At 35.1% G+C, this 19,454-nt stretch overlaps 1 protein-coding gene across 11 annotated transcripts in view; it reads right to left on the bottom strand.

The window, feature by feature from the left end:
- Positions 1–19,454, bottom strand: part of NRCAM (neuronal cell adhesion molecule) — a 322,289-nt gene that overhangs the window by 133,565 nt on the left and 169,270 nt on the right. For 2 of the 11 annotated variants that reach the window (XM_072653036.1, XM_072653039.1), the window contains one exon: positions 7,196–7,329. The exons of the other annotated variants lie outside the window; for them this stretch is intronic. The gene's annotated coding sequence lies outside the window, so the exon portion shown is untranslated. The remainder of the gene's footprint in view (positions 1–7,195; positions 7,330–19,454) is intronic. 11 annotated transcript variants of the gene reach the window in all.

Raw genomic sequence — 19,454 nt, 5'->3', positions numbered from 1 at the left:
TACCTTCTCAGTGGGGATGGGTGGAGAGGGAGGAAGGGAGAGAAGTTGGAACTCAAAGTTTTAGGAACAAATTTTGAGAACTGTTTTTGCATGCAACTGGGAAATAAGAAATACAGGTAAGGGGTATAGAAATCTATCTTGCCCTACAAGAGAAGAAAGAAAATGGGGATAAAGGAAGGGAGGAGTGTGATAGAAGGGAGGACGGATTGGGGGAAGGGGTAATCAGAATGTACACTGTCTTGAAGTGGAGGGAGGGGAGAGATGGGGAGAAATTTGGAACTCAAAATCTTGTAGAAATGAATGCTGAAAACTAAAAATAAATAAATTAATTAAAAAATAAACTTATATCTTCCTGATTCCAGACCTTGAGTTCTAGGCATTGTGTCTAGCTGCACAGTAAAAAAAAATATCTCAGGCATGTTCAAACTAAAGTATAAATAACTGAATAGTTCAATTTGTTATCATTCTTGGGGATCAAAATCCAGTTCAACAATCATCTATTAAATACCTACTGTGTATAAGCCACTGTGCTGGACAGTTGCAGAGACAAAGACAAAAATAAAAATCTCTGCACCCAAGAGAGTACATTTTGTTAGAATTTTACACTAAAAAAAATGTAGTGGCAGCATCTTCAGCCACTAGATGTTAAATGGAGGACGTAATTTGGGGGATAACAGCCCTTCTCAATACCTTTGAAATCATAGCATGCAAACAATTTCTTACTCTGCCTAGACTGAGATCAGCTCTGATACCATATTAAAAAAATTTATTTTTAAATAAAATACCACTCTTGTTTCAAATTTTATTGTCCAGCTGGGCATGGTGGCCCAAGTCTGTAATGCTTGCTCCGTGAGGAGTTTGAGGTTAATGGATCAGCAGTTCTGTACACAGTAGGGCTAAAGCAAAGTGTCTGGACTAAATTTGGCATCAGTATGGTGACCTATCTCCTGTCCTCTCACCAGGAGCAAAGTACTACTAGGATGTACAAGGATGGGCAAATTTACCTCGATTTGTAAATGGAACAGGTTAAAACTTCGATGCCGATTGATATTGGGATCCAGCCCATACATGAATAACTGCTGTACTTAAAATCCAGGCAGGATGAAGAGACACAGCCTCAAAAAATAAAAACAAAGACAAACCCCTATGAACAAATGTTATTATTCACAAAACCCTTTAGGTAGAAATAGTGAAGATGCCAGAATTCTAATAGGTCTATTTCACTGTGGTTGTATAGTGGTAAACAAAATGGATTACTGAACATCTACAGAGAATATATTACATTTTTTCCCACAAATAATTTTCTATGCTTCTTTTGACCACTGTAGAAACAGCTGTGGTTTTGGCAGAAACCTTGGTATTTCTTGGAATTAGTGAGGTCACCTCTCAAGAGATGCATTCCTTCAATACAAAAGTGACAACTAGGCAAATATATAATATTTGTGGGCACAACATTTCTACTTAAAATATGTGTGGCTGATCTAGTTCCTCACAGCTTCTTCTGTGTTGGTGCCAGAAATTAGTCACAGACCAAATGCCCAATCAGCCTTTGTAAACTTATGATTAGCTTTTGACTAAACAAAGCATGTATTTGTAATAAGGATACTCACTTCACAAGGATGCAAGTTAAAGGGCTCATAGTGACATACTTCACAAAGACTTTGAGAACACTTTCTGTTCTTTGCAAATAGAAGTTCTACCAAATACAAATGCTACATTTGTTCATTCACAAGGGAGATGAAAGCATTTCTTTCGATTGTAGAATGGAGGTGGGGTTCAAAGGCAACGTAGGGCTAAAGTACCCTTTATTCCTACTAGTGGAATTTGGCAGCAAAATTGAGAAATAAATATTATTTTAGAATGCTAAACTTTAAATCTAGGGAACTTAGGATGTTACTCATACTCAGAATTGTTTGGGGTCACCCATCAGTAATTTGGTTGAACTTATCCTTTTCTAGAGCCTCAGAATAAAGAAGCTACCAAATCTGAAATTAATATTTTGTAATTCAATTCTTGTGGAATCATAGAGTCATAGAAATCATGGAAAGAGCACAGAACTGTAAGGCAGGGCACCTGGTTGCAATCTCATATCAGCTGTTAATGAGTTTGGGGACCTTGAAAAAATAATTCACCTCTCTGGGTCTCACTTGCCTTATTTGTAAAATTAGGAGTTTTAACCAGGAGATTTCTAAGGTTCCTCAAAGTTTTAAGACTCTGAGAATCTACTTCATTTAGAATTCATGGCATTAATCCTCTATTTGAGTATCCCTTGGGAAGCTCAAGGTATGAATCTCTATTACTAATGAGTATATAGTTGTCATATTAAAGTTTTATCACTAAAGTTATAATCTGTTTAGGGGTGGCTTCATAGTCAAGAACACAGGTGGTATGACTTGAGGGGCAACAGGAAACATTTTCCTGGGCAAAAATACCAGACCCACTCAGTGAATTCCTAATACAAGACTCCTTTGTATCCATTAAACTTTTTACCTTAAAGAATCAACTATATAAATGGAAGGTGAGTCACTAAAGCAATCATCAGTACCTCAGCAGAGATTAGCTAGCAAGGAAATAAGCATCTTCCAACAAAGTTCACAGGGATGGAGTGGATGAGAGACCTAGAGATGAAGAGAGGAGACTGACAGGATAAAGGGAAAGGTGGCCAAAACAGACTATTTCTTTCACCATTTGCACTAGGACTATTTCAGAACACAAAGCCAGCTGAGTAAAGAGGTGAATTGAGGGTATCCACTTATCTGGAAAATTTTAGGGGGAAAATCAAAAACCCACCAAAATAATCCAATGATATACCTTAGTTAGCTGAAAGTTTATTCAAAAAGCATTTCAGGTACAGAATTACATAGCCAACATCCATTATTGTAAGGATTCTGGCAAAGCATTACCCCAAATTTGCAAACACTATATTTATATGATGGGAAAAATCTGGTCAATTTAATGAGGGAAAATATCAGCCAAAACAACTTTCCACTAAGGATCAAAAAAAGTAATCAGTTGATTTAATTATTTTACTTTTCCATTTCCATAGTTTTTATATTATGTAATCAAAGATATAAGAAGCTGTAAGAACCCTTCCTCCTCATAAAATGAGCTTACAACCTCTTCTCAGAGTTTTAGACAACTTTCTAAGATTGTATCTATGTTGCAGAGAAGTGCCAACCTTCATGGAAGAGTGAATTTCTTCATTTGGAAATTATGCTAATAAAATCATGGGTCCAGACTCATCCATATCCAGCAAATGAACTTGTACAGAGACCATTACTTTTTAGGCACCAAGCACTTGAAAATGCTAATTGAGTTGGAGGGGTGGGAGACACAAAGAGAAAGACTTGAGGACCAGAGTATTTTGGATCATTCATTCTCCTTCCACTAACCCCATCCCAGCACTAAGTACTTTTTAATTAAAATCACTTTTTCTTTTTAATTAAAATTACTCTTTTCTTTTTAATTAAAATTACTCTTATTAAATCACATAAACTAAAGAGTCATCATGTCCCTAGAGAATATGTTCCAGGTCTGTCCTAAAAATAATATTATAATTTCTTTCAGAAACACAATGATAAGTAAAACGCCCCAGACAACTAATAGCAAAATCAAACTACATTAAAAAGAAACACAGAACAATCACAGAAGCCAATCTACCAAACATACAAGAACTCTTAGACCACGCCTACATTGGGCAAATGTTTAGAACAATATTATGCTGTTTCACCTAACACACTCTCTACATCCCTAAACTACATGCTGCCCATTAATATAAAACAGATCTGTAGGGCCAGGACTCCAGGGTCATCTTTGACTCTACCTCAAAGCTATTATCTCTATCACTTTATCTGCAAACTTGGTGCAGACAGGCAAGGAGCCTGATCTAGTCGGTTAAAGGCTCTTGCTTTGAGTATATGACCTTATTTGTCATTTACATCCATCAAACTGACAACCAATCATAAGGCAAAAACAAAGCCTGTGGTCCCTTGAGGAGTGACTAATTAATCATTTTGGCCGATAACCTCCTTCTTGTATTAGGGCATATGGGCTTTTATAAAATGTTTCACTGGGAACAACAAGCCTCGCTGTTCAGAAACTACTGCCCCATTTGCCAATTTATTCCTTCCTAAAACATCTGTTGGTCATTATGTAGACAAGGCTAAGAGAAAAAAAAAATCTATAGAAAAAAAGAAAAAAACATTGCTAAAGAGGACATTCTGATTATGTATACTGTCATACTGTGTTAATTTGACCTTATTAAATATTGAAGGAGGCTATCTCAATGGGGAAGACATTAAAATATATAATTTTAAATTAAATCAATTCATCTTTCATGGAATGCTGCTCTGGAATATCACAGATGTTAACTTTATTATAAACATCTATTTTGAAGAAAGGTCATTTTTTCACATATATCCTATACATACAGATAAGGAGAGTCAGAAGCCAGAATAAATCTCCTCAGAGCAGATGTTCTATAGATACTCTGACAGAATATTTCTAAATGCATAACATAGAATCTATAGATCTACAAAGGAAACCAACTATAGTGAAGTATACTTATCCAAATAGTTCTCTTATATTCACGGCACCCAGTTCAAGAACTCCTGCCAAAGATGAAATAAACTATCTGCCACATCTTTCCAGCACTGATAGAAAGGGAGACCAGAAAGACCTATGTCCAGTGGAAGAGGCCATGGAATTTGAATGTTTTTACATCAGTAAGAGAATCATAAAAAGATGGAAATATAAACAATGTGAGAGACAAGAAAAACATATAAAATGCTTTATTTCCACAGCTGGTGATCCTTTTCCATTTTTCCTAGCTTCTTTTAAGATCAAAATCATAATGCTGTCTCTGTGGCAGTACAATACAAAAACGATGGTTTGGGAATACTAGAGGCTCACCTAGAAAAACAATTTTATTCAATCACCAAGGAAATAAAAACATAGCTAGTAAGGTATGCAAAGTTTTATTTTAAGAATGTTCTTTTTTTAATTCAGTATTTAAATTACTTTTCAATGTAATGTTTATTTTCTAAAGAAATGTATTCTTTTGAGTCAAAATAGGTAATAAAAAATGAATTGTTTTGACTAATCATTTGCATAAAAAAGAGGGAAAACTACTGGGAAGTGTAAGCTAGTCAGAGCTAAATCCCTGGAAATATACTCAGGAGATTCTCTATGACTCAATGATGAAAAGCTAATCCTACCATAAAAATTATGAAAACAAAAAATTACAGGACTCACATATGTAGCATTTCAAGAAAAGATGAGGTAACCAGCAAGAATTTAAAATAACAACATCCTCTAATCATCATTTACAAAGAATTCTATGCAATTGGAATAAAATTAATATGTATATTGTTTTTCAATTCCACTTCTAATAAACACTTTCCATTTCTCTTACCAAAGGGAAAATAAATAATAGATGACAGAGTTAATTTCATTATTGAGGTCAGTCTCTTAGATGTCAGCTTTGGAACAATGCAAGACAGAAGAAAACTTTAGTAAAATGGTAGAGTTCGCATACAGACAACATTTGTAGAAAATGAACCCATTGTTTTACTCATGAATCTTCATCATGTCTTAGGAGTTCAGTGAAATGCATGTTCTGGCAGATCCTACTAAGCAATAAATTTAAGTATCAATCTGCTAGATGACTGAGGACCAGCTTCAGTAAGTTTGGGGAGTTTCACCATCAGAAGTTTGGCTACCATTCTGGGACTCTATCCCAAAGAGCTCATAGAAATGGGAAAGGGTCTTACATGTACAAAAATATTTATAGCAGTTTTCTTTGTGGTGGAAATCAAAAACTGGAAATCAAGAGGATATCTGTTGATTGGGGAATGGCTGAACAAATTGTGGTATATGAATGTAGTGGATTACTATTGTGCTATGAGAAACGATGAACAGGAAGACTTCAGAGACGCCTGGAAAGACTTATTTATATGAATTGATGCTGAGTAAAAGGAGCAGAACCAGGACAGAGCAACAACCACAGTGTGCAAGGAATTTTTCTGGTTGACTTAGAACTTCACTGAAATGCATGGACTTAAAAAATTCCCATTGGATGCTTGAGGCAAAATGCCTTCCACATTCAAAAAACTATGGAACTGGATCACAGATAGAAACACACCATTTTCTTTTGTATTATGTTTTGTTTTCTTTTATGGTTTCTCCCTTTCATTTTAATTAATAGGAATGTACGTGTAGAACCTATGTAAGATTGTACGCTGTCTCAGGGAGGGAGTGGGGAGGAAGAGGGGAATGAGGGGGGAGGGAATGGAAAAAAATCTAAGATATATGGAAGTGATTTTCAAACACTGAAAACAAATAAAATAATTCAAAAAAAAAGAAGTTTGGCTACCAGGTAATGATTTTTTTTTTTGCATACCAAAATCCACAAAACTATCTATTAAGGCATGGAGATTTGGGAATCTGCATTGGTGTAAAAAGTAGCCATGCTGATCAAGTCAGGCATCTCTTTGAAGTTCAAAACTAAGAAATAATGTAAAGATGTAGTATTTCCTTTGGAGGAGTCTTTCCCCACCCTCAAAGTTCTACTAATATAATTTCTATGAAAGGGAACATTAAGAAGGATTGGTAACTGGACACCTGTGAGTCACTAGAACTGGTAAAAAACTAGCTAATATAAGCTTCAGAAGGAAAATTTAGAGACGTTTAGACATATATTACCTCTCCACAACCATACAATGATTCTAGAATAAGTGAAAGGGATTATTAAAGGCATTATATAAATTATATGTTTATGATTTATATACATTATAATTTCCATATATAATTGATATAAATTATAATATTGATTAAAGGCATTACATAAAATATACTTAGTGCCTACTATGTGAGATGTGAGACACTGTGCTAAGCAATTTTTACAAATGTCTCATTTGTTCTTTACAGCAACCCTGTGAGGTAGGTGCTATTGATATTCCCATTTTACAATTGGGGAAACTGAGGCAAACAGAGGTTAAGTAACTTTCCTAGGATTACATAAGTAGCATATGTCTGAATCTACATTTGAACTCAGATCTTCCTAACTCCAGGTCTGGTGCTCTGTCAGCTATGCTACTTAGCTGCCTAGTGGCAGACAGTACCAACTTAGATTTAAGAATTTTTCAGTTTATCCTATTTAAGTAAAACAAATAGTAGGAGGTTTGCGTGATTTTACCCTTGTATATATCAATGGATCTGCAATCTCCTCAATATGAACTTTTCCTCTATCAGTGCATAATATAATCCATTTGTATTTTTTCATATTCTGTAATCTTACTCCTGTTGTCTCACAAATCTTCTGTGGAGGATCTGCAATTGAAAGGACATTGAATTTGGAATCAGAAAACCTGAGTTCTAAACTTGGCTTTGCCACTTAATAACTGTATAACTTTGGGGAAATCACTTATTCTCTTTACACTCTATTTCCTTACTTGTAAAATGAGGGGTTTGGATTAAAGAACCAAGGAAGTCCTTTCCTGCTCTGAATTTTGATAATCTATGGACTTATTCTGTGTATTATATATGTGTGTATACCTATATGTATATACACATGTATATACATATGTGCATACATACCTATATGTACCTAAATATACATATATATACATATATGCACACACACATCTGTGTATATCTAACATATATCTCTATCTATCAATCTATCTATTTACCTATTTATCAATAAATCAGAAGTGCCAGTGCAGCATTTGGAAGGTCCATCAATTACCCTTCACTATTTTCATTTCTAAAATGTTGCTTATATTACTTCTTATATACAAATCACTGGTAATTGTTTCAGCCTACTAATGTCTACCACATGTCTTTCTGTTGCCCTTTGGGTCATCAACAATTTTGATTCTTCCAGAATTGTAGTGTTTCGAGTCTCACAGGTATACAGCATCTTTGGGAGAACACTAAAACATGGGTTTTTTGTTTCAGGAATTATCTTAGGATCATTCAAAATGTTGCAAAATTTCCAACATAGTAGCCCACTCTTTTTCTGTTACTCACTTTTGGTCCCAAATCGTTCTCCAATTGCCCATACACCTATATCACCACCAGAGTAATAAGTATTTTTCATCCATTTGATTTTTCCTGTGTAGCTTGTTATGGTCATCTTTTTTGAGTGGTGGTGGTTATCAGTAAGGAAGATGATTCAATCAGCAAAACATTATCACAAGCAGAAGCATCTGGAGAATCTTACCATTAATAGGTAATCCTTCTTCCACATGGAGCATTCACAGGACATTCTCCATGACAGAAATGAATGATATTTTTCTGTTTCATGCCTTTCTTGAAATCAAAGGATCAATGACCAAAACTGATATCGTCTCTCAGGGAATCTCATATGATGTTAACATCACACAGGAATCTCCTTGTCAAAGGAGGGTCTTTAAGGACACGTTTTGCTCTCCTGAGAACTTTTTTAAACAGATACTATAATTGAGATCTAACTTCTTTTATGTCTTTCAGTCAGTTTTATGTCTGTCAAGATGTGGAAATAATTTTTCCTTCATACAAGTATAGATAATTCTAATAAAGATACCAGAGATGAACAAAATCAGGCATATAAGGTGGCAGCTTCAACCATCCTCTCAATTATCTTTTTTGTGCTAATGAATTTTTTTCATTTTAGAAAATTAAGACCATTTTCTCTTTTACTTGATTTGGAGAAGTAAGAAAAATTGTTGCTGCCCTTTGTCATTTTAGTCATGTTTGACTCTTTATGACCCCATTTGGGATTTTCTTGGCAAAGATATTATAGTGATTTGCCATTTCCTTGTCCAACTCATTTTACAGATGAAGAAACTGAGGCAAATAGAGTTAAATGACTTGCTCAGGGTCACACAGCTAGTAAACTTAGGTTTTCCTGGCATTCCATCCACGTTGCCACCTAGTATAGTGCTTTATATTTGTACTAAGAAGCCATAAACAACCGTGAATAATCAAGTTATTCTGAGTGTTGAAAATGCTCAAATTAATTACAAAAGACCTACGAAGGAAAATGTTGTCCACCTCCAGAGAAAAAACTGATAAATAGAAGTATGCACAGTATGGTTTTACTTATATTTATATATCTCTGTCAATGTTGGCCTTCTCTAGGGTGGGGAGGGAGGAGGGAGACTGCTTAGAATTTAAAATGTGACAAAAATAAATAAATAAAATAAAAAGACAGTAAGGAACACAGTATCAAGTAGTGGGTGTGGTAGGTCTTGCCTCACATTCAAGAAGACCTACTTCTCATACCTACGGATTGTGTGATCCTGGGCAAGTAAGTCACTTAATTTCTCACTGTCCCTAGGAAACTCTCTAAAAATAGCAAAAATGCTGCAGGTCTGCACTGGCAGAAGGAGCTTCTTCATTGAATCATACACTGATGAAACTGTAAATACAAATTTAAACAACAAAGTTTTATGTGGAAGAGTTCCTTGATTCAAAATAACAGGAGATGGTAAGTTAGATCTCTTAGAGATCATAACATGCCTATAAGTAACACAATCTACGTGCCTGCTGTGTCACTTTACAATACTAATTCTGAACATTGTGATTAATCTCAGCACGTTCCCTATGGTTTAATTGCCTTGATCCAGACATATGAAAGAATGTTTAAATGAGAAATGCTTACTGGAGATAAATCTATTTGGTGTTTTTTTTAAATTTCTACTCCAAGTGGTAGAAAATACTGCAACTCTTTTCCTACAAAGCTGACTCATATTTATCTGCCTAGACCCAGTGACATATCATCTAAAGTATCACCTCAAAAATGTTTCCGCTGACCCTTTCGAGTACTATATATGATTTCTCTTCATTGTTGTCCTTGGCATTTCCTCCGTATATCCACTATTTGCTGTGAAAAGAATTGTGTACATGCTACCCATCCCCTCCTTCTCTCTCTGCCACTCCACCCCCATTTAATGTTAGTTCTTGACCTCTTAGTTTTTAAAGCTATGTACTCTCTCAGTTATGATTGATTACATCATTTCTCTTCTTGCTGGCCATAGCGCATCTTTAAGAAAAATCCCCTTCTTCAAATAGTTTGAGAATGCTGAAAACAAACTGCAATGATTTATTATCACAATCCACATTTCTCTTCTAGAGTCACTGATACCTCCAGTAAGATCTTACGCATCATGGAAGTGTGAAACAAAAAATCTCTCAGCTAATTTGAATAAAAAGACCAAGCAAGAATAACTGAGACATTTTAAACACATTTCATTTAAGAGCTGCGTTAGGTTTACTTTATTCATAGAAGTACTGCATACTCCCTTCTTTTTCCATTCCTACTATCACTATTGTGGTCTAGGTCATCATTACCACAAGCTTGACCATGGCAATAATCTCCTGAACAATCTTCCTAGCCCTAGTCCAATTTAAAACATTTCTAATATCCCCTTTTGCAAATATCACCCCCATGTTCAAAAATCTTCAATAAATCCCTCCTACCAAAGGCATATTGTCCAGAACCCTTCGCCTTGCGCTCAATATCTGTATGTCTCCTGCTTACCATTCTGAAGTTGCCTCTTACTTCCCTACACAAACCATCTTCTCCAGACTGATACAGTTATTCTTCCTGGATGTATCTATCTCTTCCTTTCTTCTCTTTTATTTATTTAAGTCTTCCTGCACATCTAGCCCAAATTCTGTCTTCATAGTCTAATAATTGTTCATTTCTATTCTGTTCAAATAGCACTTATGTGTTACTTCATAGAATTATATACTGAGATGGCCAGTGATTTGTCTTAGGTGGTAAATAGTTTTGAATCCAAATCCTTCGTTTCTGAATCGTGTGTGCATATGTATGTGTGTGTGTGTATGTGTGTGTGTGTGTATGTGTGTGTGTGTGAGAGAGAGAGAGAGAGAGAGAGAGAGAGAGAGAGAGAGAGAGAGAGAGAGAGAGAGAGAGAGAGAGGGAGGGAGAGAGAGATGGGAATACTATTTGGATGTTATTTGGAAAGAGTCCATTGTCAAAATGAAGGTATTTTTTGAAAGGGAAAAAATGCTTCACAATTTTCTATCAGCATTCAGGGCTTGCTTAAAAAACTTTAGTAGGAACTAGGGAACAAATGTGATTACAAGTATTTAGAATTGACTACCTCGAATTCAGGTATAGTAATTAATCAATAGGTAACCAGTTCAACACATGTTTATTCAGAGCCTCTTAGGCTGGAAATGAATGGCCACAATCGTCTCCTTTTACCTATTTCTCTAAGAGAATACTTCAAGTCGTTTTTAGCAGCTCTGTCTTCCTGTCACTAGGATTTAACTGTGCTATATGTAAAACCAGTTACGAAGACAGTGTCATGCCCCTAAGTAGACAATAATGTTAAAACATACCTATATTTGAAGTGTTTATGAGAATGAAATGTTACATAATAAAGATAAATCTTTCCATGCCCCTGCAACTTGGATACATTTTTCCAGTTCATTTGAATCTTGTAGTTTTGTCTAATTGTATTTATTGACTTCTCAATAATTGTGTGGTTCCAAGGAACAAGTCCATTTGATCAACAGCATTGACTCAGTCGTCAATGAGATACAGTAAATAAAAAAACAGAAATGTAGAGGAACCGATTTTTTTTCCTGTCTCCCTCACTGTCTGTCTCTCTCGCCCCATGTTGAAATGTCCTTTCTTTTACCCTGCTAGCAGTCTCTGTAAGCAGGGCTTTTGTGTGATACAGTGTCAAAAGCTTTATAGAAAAAATGGATTAATTATGTTCACTGCTTCTCTTTTGTTTATCCTTTCCATACTTGCAGAATTTAAGCAGACCAAGGGAAATGCATGTCTAATCACAAATTCAGGCTATTCTTCTATGCATTTCTATGCATTTCTTATTGTAACTTGCCATATGTTAAAGGGCCTTCTCTGCTGATCAAAAAAATAGCAAAACAACTTCCTGAGATTAGTTTCCTCAAATACATTTTGTGTTTCTATTATTTGTAAACTTGAACCAAAATTGCATCCTCCCAAATAGCTTATCACTGGTGTTAAATGAAAAGTTTATATATTGATATGCACATTTTTTTCTGAGCCATTCAATTTTTTGTTAACTATCAAATGCCTTCCAGGAACACTGAAATAGAAATACTTCTGTCTTTGACACCTATATTTCCTGTCTACCTGTCTGTATTCCTGAAAGGGAAGAAGCAACTTTTAATCCATGTAGTCTTAAGAGAATCAGAAACTCAGGGCTTGGAAGTTTGGAAACAAGTAAAATAATTCTAGCGTCTTTCATTTGTAAAAGCAAAAATATATTCTCTCTCTGTCTCTCTGTTTCTGTCTCTCTCTCTTTCTCTCTCTCTCTCTGTCTCTCTTTCTCTCTCTCTCTCTGTCTCTCTGTCTCTGTCTGTGTGTGTGTGTGTGTGTGTGTGTGTGTGTGTCTGTGTCTGTGTTTTGGGAGGTAATGTAGCACTCTCTATTTCCAACCAAGAACTAGAATTGCATTTCAGAATTGCATCCAGCTAAGCCTTTGCAAGAATAAGCACTGGACAAAAAACCTGGTTTGCTGCGATTTTGATAACATAAGAAGAAAAGTTACATCTGTGACTGAAACATATTAACAATGAAATAACACTAATTTGATCACAAGAAGAGGGTATCAAGGGATATACCTAATTTCATAGAATAGATAACTGAGTCCCTGAATGAGTATCTCTTTGACAACATTGCTCACACAATGTCAATCATCTAGCCTTTGCTCAAAGACTTTCACTGAGGAAGAATCCATCACCCCTCAAGGCAACTTATTCTACTTTTTGGATCTGGTCAAAAAGTTTTTCTTACAATGAACTGAAACTTACTACTCTGTATAGCCTTTCCATAAAACCTAGTTCTATCCACCCTCTGGAGACAAGCAGTTTTGAAAATACTTGAAGACAGTGATCCTATTCCACTCTAAATCTTCTCTTCTTAAGGTTAAACTTGCCCAGTTCCTTCAACTGATACTTGGATAGAAGCTTAAGACTCATCTTTATCCTTTTTTTTACCCTCATCTGAGAGCACATTGAGCTTATCAATGTCCTTAATAGAATAAAGTGCCCCAAACCTACATATGTTCTAATGAGGACACAGTGAAAAGGGACAATCATTTTTTGATCTGTACATTGTCTCCCTTATACAGCCCAAGATAATAGGTTTTTTAGTTGCCACATCACACTGGTGATTCACATTGAGCTTGCAAATTCCCCCTACTCTATATCAGTCAAACAGGGAGCCCACCTTGAATCTGTGAAGTTGATTTCTTAACCAAATGTAAGACTTTTTATTTATGTGTATTAAATTATGGCTTATTTTCCTTAGTCCAATTTCCAAGCCAGGTGATGTATTTTGGGATCTCAATTTTGTCACAGTGTGTTATCTATCCTCAGAATTGTGTCTGATGAAATTGCAGGAAGTATTCCATCTATGCATTTATCCAAGTCATTTATAAAAATGGCAAACAGCATGAGGCAAAGGACAAATCCCCAGAGTATTCTTATAGAGACCTTCCAGTTGATATCAGTGAATTAATAGTTACTTTTTTGGATACAGCCATTCTCAGAACTCTAAATTTACCTAACGAAAATGAATCAATTAATAGTTACTATTCTGATCTAGTCATTCACTAAACTCTGAATTTGCCAAAATGTATTAAAAGCAGAAAATTATGTGGGTACCTTCTTCTTCCTCATTTAGGTTATCATGGTTGATAATAAGCATATTGATAGCCTTTTTTTAACACTAAATTTAAATATTTGAAAAAAAGAATTAAAGTGACAAAAACACAAATATAGAAAATATATTTTTTATATATAATCTATAAATATATAAACTATAAAAATATATAAAATAGTGTTATCCATTCAATGCAGTGTAATTTCTCAGTAATTTTTTAATTGATAAAGTCTAAGTATATAGTAAGAGGAGCCTATTCTTTTAAAATGCTTCTGTACTTTTATTTTTCAATAGAATACTTCCAGACACTCCCTCCATACATAAACATGCATGGGATTGGACTGGCAACTTAAGCGCTGCTGATTAGAGAACACCTCAGGTGCAGTCAGGGCATACGGCTGCATCCCAGGAACACATTAATCAACACATTCAAGGAATGCATTAATCAGCACTGTGGCATAGTCTGGCATGCTCCATTGTTTAATTGTAACACACTAAAGAATACACAAAGCGTGAATCTGAATGAGAATTTCTACAATGTTACTAGGGAAAAATAGTCTTCTCAGTGTTTTATGTGGCATATCCTACTCAACCCTTTCAAAAGACATTGTTCTCTCTCATAACCCTAATAGCCTGATTTTATTTTCTGAATTTATTCAACCAATAATATCTTTGTAGCTAAACTGTTTATTGAAAGTAGAAATATTTTCTAGCAGAACGAATACTTAATTTTTTTTTTTGCCTTCAAAAACTAAAGGCATGATTTAACTCTTCAGTTACATGTGATGGTTACATTTGACACTACCTTTAAGAATTAAAGATTCACTTCAACCTCCTGCTCTTCCCAGGGTTTCATTTGCTCAGTCCCCAGATAAACCTGCTGTCAGAATCTAATCTTTTCAATGAGCAGCCATGGATGAAATGTCCAGATGTCAGGAGGGGAGATGACAAGACACCCACATAGCACATATGCCTACTTTTAGGTATAAACTAAATGTTTATGCCTCTTGGTGGCTATGTAGAAACGTGAGTCTACATAGTCACTTTAGGCTTACGTACGTATGTATGCTTGTCTTTTCTCATTAGGTTATAAAGACTCCAAGGGTTTAGGGAAGGAAGAGAGAAGGGTATAAGTATTTAGCACCTACTAAGTGTCAGGGACTGTGCTAAATACTTTACTGTTGTTATCTCATTTGATCCTCACAACCACCCTTTGAGGTAGGTGCTATTTTTATTCCTAATTTACAGTTGAGGAAATAGGCAAACAGAGGTTAAGTGACTTGCCTAGGATCACACAGCTAGTAAGTGTCTGAGGCTGTATTTAAACAGAAGTCTTCCTGACTCCAGGTCCAGTGCTCTACCTACCCAGCCACTTAGCTGCTGCATACCATTATTGGTTTGACTCAATTAAATAAATGTTGTTTGCGCTTAATAAATATTTAGTTTTGAAAATGCAGGTATTTCCTATGCTCCATTGGCATCCATGCCAGGCAGCATGTCCTAATGCAGAGAGAGCTGGCATCATAGCCAGGAAAACCTAGGATGAAGCCCTTCCTCTGACAAATAATGGCTGTGTGACCCTTGGCAAGTCACTTAATCACCCCGTGCTCTAAGGAATTATCTCAGTTTATAAGTTGAACAGAAATTATTGACTGACATTGGTAGAGTTTCCTCACTTGAGAATTCCCTGTGCCAATGAAATCATGTGTCCAGCACCCATTTCTAAAACTGATATAACAGATCATTAGAAATATTGGCCAAAGTATACTTCTGATATTAAAATTAGAGGCATCTATAACTTCACCTTTTAATAAGTCTTTCACATTAAAAAGCAATAATTTTGATATAGAATCATCATGAAGGACCAATTTGCCAGCAACATGTTCTCTGCTGACCTCAGAAAACTTTTAAAAAGTATAAATAAAAACGTAACATTGATAACATGTCAATAGAGACATTAGCAGAATACAAGTTCCTTGAGAGAAGGAACTATCACTTTTGAATTTTTATTCCCATGTCAGGTACAGAGCTTGATACATAGAAGACAATTAATAAACGTGCAATGATGATTGATCAACCACAGTAAGTGAAAGTACATCCAGTTAGTAGATATTTTCAAAGATCTTAAGCACTAAGAACCAACCATCATTTACAAATGCATTTACTTATATAATTCTCCCCTCTTGCTTCCAATCACCCCCAAATCAATTTTTAAGCACACATTTTCTCTCTAAAACATAGTCAGGGGAGAGAGATGGGAATTATGCAAGAAAATTGATTGCTGCTGCCATGATAGGTATAATTTCCTTTCTGGCTAAATCTCTGATGGGTTGTTTAGAATAGATGAAAAGTGTTGAAGAGTGAATTCTTAAGCAATATTTAGCAGTATAGAGACATTCATATTTCATGAATTACTCTTAAAAATCCTTCAAGGGGCAGCTGCAGCTGCTGACAACAAAAGCATCCCAACCTGGGGGGCTGGTGTATATGTGTATGTGAAATAATGATTACATGGAGGTAAAACAATTTCCCCTTCAAAATTAAGGGGATGGGGCATGAATCATATGAACAAATACAATATATTATGTACCAGAAGCTTTTTGAGGGGAGAGACTTTGTTTCATTCCTTTTTGCACACCCTAAAATCTTTGCATGTACAATGATCATAAATATAAATCTAAGAGGAATCTTGGAAGATATCTAGTATAATTTATTACTTCATGGTTGAGGAAACTGAAGTCCAATGTTAGAATGACTTGCTCAAATTCATATAGATGATCTGTGAAATTTTAACCTAAGATGTCTGATTCCATGTTCAGTATAATTTCCTTTGTACTTAATTAATACTGAATTAAACTTATCTAAATATTTCTTGAATAAAAGAATGAACGTAAGAAATTGGGAATATGCTCTCATAGGTGGGCAGGGCTGAAGAGAGAAAAAATTCGTAAGTGAAGAATAAATTCATACGTATTCAAAAGCTGATTCAGCTTTTGTTTATTTCTTTTTAGTTAACTTATGCAAGTAATCAACAAATCACTGAGATGATAACAACCCCAGTACTATTTTTTTTACCAATTTAGAACCAAGTTTCAATGTGCAAAAAGACGTAATTATCACACATTATCATCTGGGGGCATGGTCAAAACATTGATAAGTATCAGTATAAATGATATCAGAGTTACAATTATCTGTGTAACCATGAGCAAGTCACTTATTGTGTCCAGGTCTCAGTTTCCTCCTCTACAAAATGAAGGAGCTAGACTACATGGTCTGTTCTTAGTACTGAATCCTATTACCATTCCTTTACATAAAAACTCTTCAACTTCAAACTTTTCTTATTCGATAACAAAATTAATTCAAGTCTTTATTGTTGGAGTTAATTACACACTATTAACTCTCATCATAATATATTTAAATGCCTTGGATTTACAACAAAAACAAAAAAACTTCACACCATGGTAAAGGTTTGATTCTCATCAGTGAAACTCATTATTGATGAAGTACAAACAAAACAGATTTTTATAATGATACTGATTTGTTATGTAAGGCATAATTTCTCTTCCCCTTCATTCATACATAATATTTACTTGGGAAAGGGAAAGTCATCTATGCTTTGCAAAGAAGAAAAGCACCATTCCATTGCAATAATTATCTCCAGCATCGAACCCAATTTTTCATCTTCAAAGACATTACATAGACTAAATTTTAATGGGTAACATGGATATTATTTCCCTTCAAGGTAATGAACAAAAGAAACCCCTAACATCAAATTCAACAAACATTTATGAATTCTTTAAAATGTGATAGGGACAGAAAGATTAAAAAAGAGATACAATCCCACCCTCAAGGAAACTACATTTGCCACATGGGTGGCAAGTATAACATATAACATGTACACAAGTAAGAATAATAAAATGTAGGGAGTGATGCAGGTCAAAAGAGAGATCCAAAGTGCTCTAAGAAAATTTGAAGAAGGCGAGAATACTTTTAACTAGGATCATCAAGGAAGGCTTCACAGAGAAGGTGGTTCTTGGTTTGAACAGGAAAGTAAAAGCTTAGGATGGACATACATATGGATAAGAATATATGGAGGAAAGGAGATGGCATGCCAGGTCTGGGAGACAACTGGGAGTCTAGTCTGGTTGGAATGTAGAGTGCTAAAGTCCAAAATGAGGCTAGTATCAGATGATGAATTAAGTTAAAAGTCAGGTTAAGGAGATTGTATTTTAACCTAGAGGCATTTTAAAAAAATTAGAATGCAGCATGTCAAGACCTAGGCCTTATTAAGATTATGGTGTCATTTGTGGGGAGGATATAGTTGGAAGGGAAAAAAAAACCCGAGCAGGAAGATCAGTCAGGAGGCTATTATATAAAATTGCTACAGAATGTATAAAACATTTAGCAGATTACCTTCCAAAATATATAAAAGAACCACATAAATACAACTACACACGATGGTTTACAGAAGTAAAAACAGACCTAAAAATTGGAAAAATATTAATTACTCATCAGAAGGATGAGCAAATATAATTAGGAGTGAATATGGTAACAGAAGGCAGCTGGTGGCATAGTAGTTAGAGGGCTGGGAATCAGAATGACCTGAGTTCAAATATGGTTCAGGCATTTACCAGCTGTGTATGTCACTTAACCTCTATTTGACTCAATTTCCTCAACTATAAAATGGGTATAATAGCACCATCTCACAGGGTTGTTAGGAGGATCAAATGAGATAATATTTGTAAAAATACTTAGCACAATACTTGTCCTCTACAAGCTGTTACATAAATGCTTATTCTCTTCCCTCATAATAAAAATGACAATGTTATCTATTTAAATATCTAAACATTATCTAAATCAGTTTGCTTATTCATTGTCATACTTATCAAACTACTAAAAGATTACTTTATAGAACTAGAAGAAATTAAGTCAAGAAACTCAAGAAAAAAATAAAGGTGAAATCGAATTGAAAGTGTCCTGGCAGTGCCAAATATCAAACTATACTTTTGTTGTTGTTGTGTCATGCCCAACTCTTCTTGACCCCATTTGGACTTTTCTTGGCAAAGATACCAGAAGGGTTTGTCATTTCCTTCTCCAGATCATTTTACAGAGGAGGAAGCTGAGGCAAACTAGATTAAGTGACTTGCCCAAGATCACACAATTACTAAGTAGCTGAGGTCAGATTTGAACTCAGGAAGATGAGTCTTCTGACTCCAGGCCTGACAATCTATTCACAGTGCCACCTAGCTGCAGTAGGAATATTAAAACAATTTAATACTGGTAAAAAAAAAACAAAACACACCAATTAGTGGACCAAATTAGGTACAGAACATACAGAAATAATTTTATCTCATAGTCTAGTATTCGATAAATACAAAGACCCCAGCTACTAGCATAAGGGAGAGAGGCAAAAGTATTACAGCTGTGAAATGTTACATACACTTTTAGATAAGGTCACTGTATTATTAGTTTTACTTAACTAATTTACTTCATTATAAAGGTCATTCAAGAAGTGGGAGTGATCTCTAAATATCTGTAATTTAAAAACAAGACATATCAATAAAACTTTTTTTAGGTAATAGTCCAGATGAGCTATGAAGGGGATTGAAACAAAAGGTAACAATATGGACAGAAAGGAGACAAATGCATGAAATGTTGTAGAGTAGAACTGACAGGACTTAGCAATGTACTGCATGTGAAAGATGGAGGAGATGGAAGAGCCAAAGATGTTTTCAAGATTTTGAGGTTAGGTACTAGAGAGAAACATGAGTAGGGAAGTTAG

The sequence above is a fragment of the Notamacropus eugenii genome, chromosome 3 (assembly GCF_028372415.1).
Source record: "Notamacropus eugenii isolate mMacEug1 chromosome 3, mMacEug1.pri_v2, whole genome shotgun sequence".
NCBI lineage: Eukaryota > Metazoa > Chordata > Mammalia > Diprotodontia > Macropodidae > Notamacropus > Notamacropus eugenii.
This window is presented reverse-complemented; position numbering and strand designations above follow the sequence as displayed.